The 9,277-nt window shown below is 37.0% G+C and overlaps 1 long non-coding RNA gene across 15 annotated transcripts; it reads left to right on the forward strand.

Annotated features, from left to right (window-relative positions):
- Positions 1-1,341: 1,341 nt before the first annotated feature.
- LOC105420188 (uncharacterized) lies at positions 1,342-4,715 on the forward strand. 15 transcript variants are annotated; one of them, XR_016043202.1, is made up of 6 exons: positions 1,391-2,642; positions 3,052-3,323; positions 3,418-3,467; positions 3,620-3,693; positions 4,076-4,418; positions 4,501-4,715. It is a non-coding gene; the product is annotated as an uncharacterized LOC105420188 (long non-coding RNA). The 15 variants fall into 15 exon arrangements; XR_016043201.1 differs by having other exon boundaries at positions 1,401-2,642; positions 3,418-3,482; XR_016043197.1 differs by lacking the exon at positions 3,620-3,693 and having other exon boundaries at positions 1,342-2,642.
- The last annotated feature ends 4,562 nt before the right edge of the window (positions 4,716-9,277 follow it).

Below are 9,277 nucleotides of genomic sequence, written 5' to 3' on the forward strand. Positions count from 1 at the left end.
TCCATTTACATTGTTATTATTATAATTAAGGGGAATGATTTCATGCAACAGTTGTATAGTAGTATAATGCAACGATATTCAAAAACTATGTTAGAGACATTTGTTTGATACAAATTTTTAAATGTACACTCTTGTCATTATGAAGAACAATCACAAAAAAAGAAAATTTTGAATAAATACTCTAGAAAATTGTCATTCTAACCCAATTAATATACGCCATCCATTGTATTGAGATAGTTAGATATAGGCCTCAAAAGCATTTTTTTATTTCCAGAGTTTTTATATAGCGTTATCAACATTAGATTAACAATGCTAAACAATAAAAAAGTAATTTTGAATTTCTTAAGGCCTAGATCTTGAAATTCACTAAATGGACGGTCAAGATTCATTATTGGAGGCTACTAATTTTGACCATATCTAGGGTGCAACATGAATTTTTGTTTTTTTATAGGATTGATTATTAGGATGAAGAGAATGTGTGTGCAAAGTTTGGGATCATACAAATGCCAAAAACATGGTTTTCTAAAGGTGTGGTTGCATTATCTTACTATAAAACCGTTGCATTGGATCATTTCCCTATAATTATGGGCAATGATCTAATGCAATGGTTGTATCATAGTATAATGCAACAACACATCTAGAAAACCATATTCGTAGTACTTGTATGACCCCAAATTTTGCACACACACTCTATTCATCTCAGTAATCAATCCTCAAAAAAAAAATGTTCAATTTTAACTCTAGATATGGTCAAAATGAGTCCCCTCCAAAAAAAAATCTAGACCATTCATTTTGTGAATTTCAAGATCTTAGCCTTTATAAACTCAAAATCATTTTTTCTTTTTTAATATTGTTCATCTAATGATAATAAATCCATCCAAAAAAATTGGAAATGAAAAAAATCCCTCTAAGGCCTAGATCTAAGCATCTTACCAAAATGAACGGCCTATGTTAAATGGGCTAAAAAAATACTTTCTAAGTTATGTTTTCAAATTTTTTTTTTTTGTGGTTGTTCATTAGAATGAAAATTGTATACATTTCAAAATTTGGATTAAACAAATAGCCATAAGATGGTTTTTTCAAGTTGTTGTATCATATTACTATATAATGGTTGCATGAAATCATTGCCCTATAATTATAGAGAAATGATCCATTGCAACGATTGTATAGTAGTATAATACAACACACCTCTACAAAACCATGTTTTTGACATTTGTATGATTCCAAAATTTGCGAACACATTATCTTCATCCTAATAATCAATCCTATGAAAAAAAATTCAATTTGCACCCATAACTAAGTTATAGATGTAGATATATCCTATAGACTGGGCACATTTTTGTTCCTGAAATATCCGAGATATATTAAAGTAGATTTCCCTGTAATTAGGGGGTAACTGGAAAATCTAATCGATGCTGACGCTTAATCGCAGCCATCTATAGCCTCCCCTTTCTCTCTTTAATTTCCTGGGAGCTGTAGGCCATCCGTCTTTAGCTTTCGTCTTACTTTTGATGTTATTTGATTGCTTTCTTTTTATTAATTTTTAATTGTATTTCTCTATAAGAAATTGTGTTTCATTACATTTTTCTTAAGGTTCCAGTTTCTGTGCTATTTTTTTTCTTGTGTTTCTTTTTTGCTTTCGTTTTCTGATGTTTGATTGTTTTTCCTTATATTTTCTTGGGCTTTGTGGTCTTTCTCCTATTTCTTCTTGCTTTTATTTTCTAGGTTTTAGTTTTCTATTTTTCTGGAGTTTGTTGTCTCTCTCCTGTTTCTTCTTGCTTTTATGTTTTGAGTTTTAATGTTCTATTTTGTTGTGGTTTCTTTCATTGTTTTTGAGCTTTAATTTCCTATTTTCTTTGGGTTTCTTGTTTCTCTCTTGTTTCTTTTTTCTGATTTCCGTGGCCCTTGGGAGTTTATTTGTGGTTCTGTTTCGATGTTCTGTGTTCTATTTATTTCCACTCTTGTTCTGATTAGTGGGCTTTAACTGTATTTTATGTGTGTTTGGGTTTGTAATCTATTTTTTATCCTTACTTCCTGCCGAATCAGTTTTTATTGATTCTTTTATATTTCTTAATTTTAATTTTGGGGTCTTTCTAGGACGAAGCTATAATTACTGTTGTTTGCTTGGTATTTTGTTTTGTTTTGTTTTATTTTGTTGAGTTCTCTCAGTTTTATATAGGTCCTTTGTATGCTTCAAATTTTTTGCTTCTGCTTGTATTCATGAAACCCTTATTCATGTTCCAGGTCTTTTTAGGGTATCATTATGGCTTAATCAATGGATTCTCTCTAAGATAGGGTACCTAGGGTACCATTGTGATTTTTATGGTGTGTGACTCTTTGCTCTTCTTTCTCCATTCTTTCTTGATTTGTTACATTTCTTGTTTCTGCGATGGATCTAATCTTCCTGTTGGATTTTGGTTTTTTGTTTTAATTTGTTTTCTTGGAAATTGAAATCGCGAGTTTTTATCACGGTCTTCTCTTCCTATTCTTCCATTTTTCCAGTGGAGGCCCTGTTTTTTTGAGATGTTAGGGCCTATACCCTTGGATATAATTTGTTTCTCGTCACATTCTGCTTGCTTTCTTTGTTCATCATTCAATCCTGGCTCTTAGTGCATAGAGCTGCAATTATGCTTGTGTGGCAGGTTGTGCCTCGTTCCCTAATCAGAATGTACATTTGAAAAATATTGGTTCTATAATATGGGCTCTTCTGGTGTTATTATATTATGTCTCTTACAATTTTCGTTTGATCTTCTTTGCTTTTTGTCTTGGTGATTGAAATATATTAGTGCTCATGGCTTTTGTCAACTCTAGTTGTTATTTACCTATTAATAGTTTATTTTAATTCTGAAGTTATTGCTGCAGTGGTTTAAGGGTTCATTGATTTAATTTTCCAAAATTATATGCCGGTAAATGTCTTCAACTGGATGGTTTTGAGTAACAACAATATGTGGCTTTAAATTTTATAAATATACCCTGACCAATAGTACTTTGGATAATTCTTTACTTCATATTGTGATCAGTCACTCATCTCTGATCTGTTTTTCTTTGCAGTTTCTGATTACAATGTTCCTCTTGTGGTTTGATTTTGTCGAACTTCATAGTGATATTTCTTGGACACGTTGGTCCTGCTGTGGCGTAAGCTATATGCTTACTTTTTTTTCAGTTTTCTGGACATCCAAATTTTTCTTCGCTTTATTATTTTTCGCCCTGAGCTTGACAATGATATAGCATCAGCGGATTGGTTCCGGAACTAATCGAAATTCCGTCTTCTTGAGAAAACACCCAAGAAGTGGTTTTTTGTGGAATATTCTTTGTTTTACAATGTTAGTACAATTAGCTTTCTGTTCATTGTTGTGACTCTTCTGCATCTGTATCTTTTATTGGATTGGTTGAAGCTCAGATATTTAGATCCTACAGGTGGCTTCACCATGTTGATTTGCTGGTCACAAATTATGGATTCACATATGGTTAGCACGTTGAGGGTCAAGTTTCTTCCCAATTTTAATTCTGTTTCATTTTTCTAATCTTTAATTCTCTTCCAATGTATTATTTTTGGTGGCAACTATTTGGTCCTTCAGAGACAGTAAGAGTCTTTATCTGCATTTTATGGGATTCGCAGTTCTAGATGATCCATCATGATTTTAGGTGGAAGAAATTTGGCTGGTTGTTGCAGTGGTCTTGTGACTCGAATTGGTGTGTTATATTCCATTCGATCATATGCCCAATGCATCTTGGAATTTGTGATGGCATTGTATTTTGTAACTAAATTCCGATATTTCTCGTCAAAACTTATTTGGTCTATTTTGGGTTGGGAGCTCTTGCATTCACATGTAGTGGCTGAGTATCTATTGCAATTTTGTATCATTAAAGCCATGCTCAGATGCTCTTTCTAAAGCTCTGCATGGTATTGTTTGATACTTGGTGGCTCTTTGTTTGATCAATCACTTTTAAGGGGTTTGGTTTTCTCTTGATCGTTTTGTTATTTTTCAGGACAGATTATTGGTTGGATTATTAGGTGTTGTCTTGATGTATATAGGAACAATGGATCTAAAAGGGATTGGTTCTCAATTTTCAGGACAGGTTCGTGGTTGGATTATTAGGTGTTGTCTTCATGTATATAGAAGCAATGGATCTAAAAGGGTTTGGTTCTCGATTTTCTGGACAGATTACTGGTTGGATTATTAGGTGTTGTCTTGATGTATATGAATCTAAAAGGGATTGGTTCTCGACTTTGCAAGTTTGTCAATATGTGCCCTTTTGATTATGGGTTATTTCATGTGGTTTGATTTTCACATGTGGAAGCAAAATAAATTTTGGCTACTTCATTTTCGCCAAAGGAAAAACACAACATGTTGGAGTGCCGCTTCCACCTCCTACCTGGGAAGCCAAGGATGCACAAGAACCTCCGTTAAGTCACAGTAAGCAAATTGGTTTCTACATCTCTTACTGAGTTTTCTTGCTCTTATCTTTTTGATTTTAGTAATGGATGATATCATGCAGGCATCGACGGTCTTGGTTGGCATTCTTTATTATTCTTTTATGTCCCATTGACTGAGGCGATTTGCAATTCAGCTGAGTTTTCTTGCTTTCGTCTTTTTTATTTTAGTGGAATAAGGTGATCTAACGTATGTTTTCTTGTGTGCATCGGTGATCTTGTTGGGCATTCTATAATGATATTTCTTGAATTGAGTTTAATGTGCCATTGTCACAGCCAATTTGCGATTCAACTGAATTTTTTTGCTCTCGTCTTTCTGATTCCGATTTTAGTGTAATAAGGTGATGAGTTCTTTTGCTCTCGTCTTTCTAATTTCAGTGGAATAAGGTGATTAGTTTTTTTGCTCTCGTCTTTCCGATTTTAGTGGAATAAGGTGATCTAATGGATGTTTACATTTGTGCATCAGAGGCCTTCGTGGGCATTATGTAATGTTCTCTCAAGATTCGAGTTTTATGCCCTATTGATAGGAGCCGATTTGCAATTCAGCTGAGTTTTCTTGATTTCGTCTTTTCAATTTTAGTGGAATAAGTTGATCTAATGGATGTTTTCATGCGTGCATCGGCAGTAGCCTTGGTGGGCATTCTTTAGTTCTAAACTGTTCTTTCTTGAATAGAGAGTTTTATTTCCCATTAATAGAGTCGATTCGCAATTCAGATCTGTAATCGCAACATTTCCAGTTTGACATTCATTGTATCATTTTTTACTTGACTCTAAACTGCATCATATATGGTTAATTTTCCACGATCTTAAACTGCTATATATATAGTCCTGATCCATGACTCTAAACTACATCATATATGGTCTATTTAGCATGACCTTAAATTAAACTTCATCATATATGGACTATTTTGCCCAACCTTTAACTTTTTATATATAGTCTTGACCCATGATTCTAAACTGCATCATATATGGTGTATTGTTGTACGACCTTAAAACAACTACATATAGTCCAGATCCACAACTCTAAGCTGCAGCATATGTGCTCTATTTTGCACAACCTTAAACTACTATGTACATATAGTCTTGATTCATGACTCTAAACTGCATCATATATGGTCTATTTGGTACGACCTTAAATTGCCACATAGTTCTGATCCATGACTCGAAACTGCTTCATATATGGTCTATTTTGCACGACCTTAAACTGCTATATACATATTGTCCTCGTCCATGACTCTAAACTGCATCATATATGGTTTATTTTGCACGACCTTGAACTATAATATACATATTGTCGTGATCCATGACTCTAAACTGCATCATATATGGTCTATTTGACACGACCTTAAATTGCTATACGTATAGTGTTGATTAATGACTCTAAACTGCATCATATATGGTCCATTTTGCATGACCTTAAACTGCTATATACATATAGTCCTGATACATGACTATAAATTGTTTCATGATATGGTCTGTTTGGCATGACCTTAAACTACCATCGATATAGTCTTGATACATGACTATAAATTGTTTCAAGATACGGTCCGTCTGGCATGACCTTCAACTACCATTGATATAGTCTTGAAACATGACTTTAAAAGGTTTTACCCATAGTCTATGATATATGACTCTAAACTATTTATTAGTCCGCGATGTATGACTCTAAACTGCCTATCACATAGTCCAAGCTACAAGACTTTTAAACTGTCAAGCATATGGCATGTTTCTTCATACGCCAAGTAAAGCCGATGTTGATACTAGTCCATGCCCCACGACTATAAACTAATGGGTATAACAGTCCGGATGCATGACTCAGCTTTGCCCCCGGTCCATGATATATAAGTCCACGGCGTATGGCCTTAAACATCTCCTAATAGTCTATCCTGTATGACTCTAAACTACAATATCCTCTTGGAGTCTTATGACCTTGAGCATTGGGCCACCCATACACCTTTAAGTAGGAGGTTAGGAAGGCCTTAACAAATAATCTACCCCTGCATGACTCTAAACTACAAGATCCCCTCGAGATTTTATAACTTGGAGCATTGGGCTACCCATACCCTTTATGTAGGAGCTTAGGAAGGCCTTAACAAAAATAGTCTACCTTGCATGACTCTAAGATCCCCTCAAAGTTTTATAACATTTAACGTTGAGCCACCAAAACCCCTTTAAGTAGGAGGTTAGGAAGGCCTTAACAAAAATAGTATACCCTGCATGACTCTAAATTACAGGATCCCCTCGAGGTTTTATAACCTTGAGCATTGGGCCACCCATACCCCTTTAAGTAGGAGGTTAGGAAGGCCTTAACAAATAACACACCTTATATGACTATAAACTATAGTATCCTCTCGGGGTCTTATAACCTTGAACATTGGGCCACCCATAATTTTTTCATTAAGAGGTAAGGAAGGCGTTAAGAAATAGACTACCCTGTATGACTCTAAACTACAGTACCCTCTCGGGGTCTGATGACCTATAGCATTGGGCCACCCATATCCTTTTTACTAAGACGTTAGAAAGGCCTTAACAAATAGTCTTTCTTGTATGACTATCAACTACAGTACCTCTTGCAGTCTTATGACCCTAAGCATTGGCTACTCGTACCTTTTTATAAGAATATGAAATGCTTCAATACAACCCATTTATGTTCCTGTTTAGCAACAAATGTCGAGCCAAGGTTCGATCATTGAACCAATATTTCTCATATAAGTCTATTGTTCCCAACCTACGACCAATGCCTTCGCGGCTTAAGTCAAAGGTTCGATCCTAGACTCAATGATTACAAGTCTATGGTTTCCAACCTACGACCAATGCCTTCGTGGCTTAAGTCAAAGATTCGATCCTCAACCTCAATGTTTACAAGTCTATGGTTTCCAAGCTATGACCAATGCCTTTGTGGCTTAAGTCAAAGGTTCGATCCTTAGACTCAATGATTATAAGTCTATGATTCCCAACCTACGGCCAATGCCTTCATGGCTTAAGTCAAATGTTCGATCCGTAGACTCAATGTTTATAAGTCTATGGTTCCCAACCTACGACCAATGCTTCACAGCTTAAGTCAAAGGTTCAAACCTTAGACTCAATGTTTATAAGTCTAATGCCTTCATGGCTTAAGTCAAATGTTCGGTCCTTAGACTCAATGATTAGATGTCTATGGTTTCCAACTTATGACCAATGCCTTCCGAGTTGAGCAAGCATATATATATATATATATTATAGTACTAGTCGACTTGCCCGTCTCTTTATTACATGGACTATTTTACAATGATGCGAGATTGGACCACGTCGAGTGAATAAGGCCTAGCTCATGCATGTACGCGATCAGATACTTTTTTTGCATCAGTTGAACCACCTGTTGTTCAATTACGTTTTCATTCAGTTAACAGTTGATGGAGTCATTCGATATAGTAGTAGTATTGGACCGGGTCGTTGGAAGTAGTGGGTAGCTAGGTAGCAAGTGTTGGCTCGTGGGGTTGCTAGTAGCTGGTTGCCTTCGGGGTTCGAGTTGCTATTTGAGTTACGCTTTTGGACATGCGAGAGGGAAAGAAGAACGCCAGTGGGATTGAACTCCGAACTACTTACTTCTGGACTATCTTCCAACAACTTCGTTGCCGGTGAGTAATGAGTTGAGCTGTCGAGTCTTGGCAGATCGCACGGAAGACCATCCGGCTACTATACTAGGCATATTATAGGCTGCTAAGAAAGATATCTAGCCTTGGGACGATCGGAAGACGGATACGCTCGAACCAACCCACCACCTGTACGTACGGAAGCTATGGTAAGACAGTGTTTGCCTTGGGACTAGTCTGATAGCAAACCCAAGATGCTAGCTCGTTGACCCAGATCCGAAACTCGTACTTCTAGCCGCACCTCCACAATACTCCCATCGACATACTACTAGCTGGCTTATCCCCTACCTCATCCAACTACTCTCGGAACACTGGTGACCTTAACGTCAACTAGCTATCTGCAGTTGGACCTACTAATATGCCCGGCAGGATGATAAAGGTCCCGATCGTTCCATCCTACTAGTACTGCACTAGCCAACAGGGTCTCATGAACCACCCTACTTCTCGTACTGCCTACCGATTGAGTAAAGCAGGGAAGCCTAGTGCTAGCTCCTACTATATATACTGCTTGAGTGGCCATGCTCCTACTACTTTACTACTATGCATCATCACAGCGTGTTCTATACCACGTTGTTTATACACCAACCAACCATCACAGCTGGTTATTATCTCTATGGCTTGTTATACTACTATGGTTGAACTACCTATCTTCACCCAGCCCCCTCTACTCTTATGACACGACTACTAGAATCACTAATGAGGAAGGAAGAGATTGACACGATCCACTCCTACTACTATGCCGGCTATATACTTGCAACAAGGAAACCTGGGGACTGGCAGACGACTTGGGGGACCCGGCAGCCCCGCCTTGCTTCCTCAACTCGCGATACGGACAGTGCGGTGCATACTTCTCATGCTCCTGTTCCCAACTCCAAGTATATATAACAGATGGTCTACTACTGTCAGCTATTGAATCACTAAGCGTAGGTAGGTAGTTGACGGGCTGATGCTACTCCTTCTAGCTCTGAATTGTAGGATCATCATAGAATGTTATACAACCAAGTTGTTCAAGCGGGTATTAGTAGTGGAGGTTGGTACTTGAAATGAACTACTATGGACTGTCAGCTGCAACTCCAGTAGTATAGTCGAGGGTACTACTATCTAACAAGGTGGGGGTGGTCGGACTATCAACACTACGAAACGTATATGCTCCATCGCTACTGTCAGGTTGCCTCACTACTAATCAGTATAAACAACTTGGGGATGGCAC

The sequence above is a fragment of the Amborella trichopoda genome, chromosome 10, assembly GCF_054954075.1.
Source record: "Amborella trichopoda isolate Santa Cruz 75 chromosome 10, AtrichopodaSantaCruz75HAP2 v2.0, whole genome shotgun sequence".
NCBI classification, from domain to species: domain Eukaryota; kingdom Viridiplantae; phylum Streptophyta; class Magnoliopsida; order Amborellales; family Amborellaceae; genus Amborella; species Amborella trichopoda.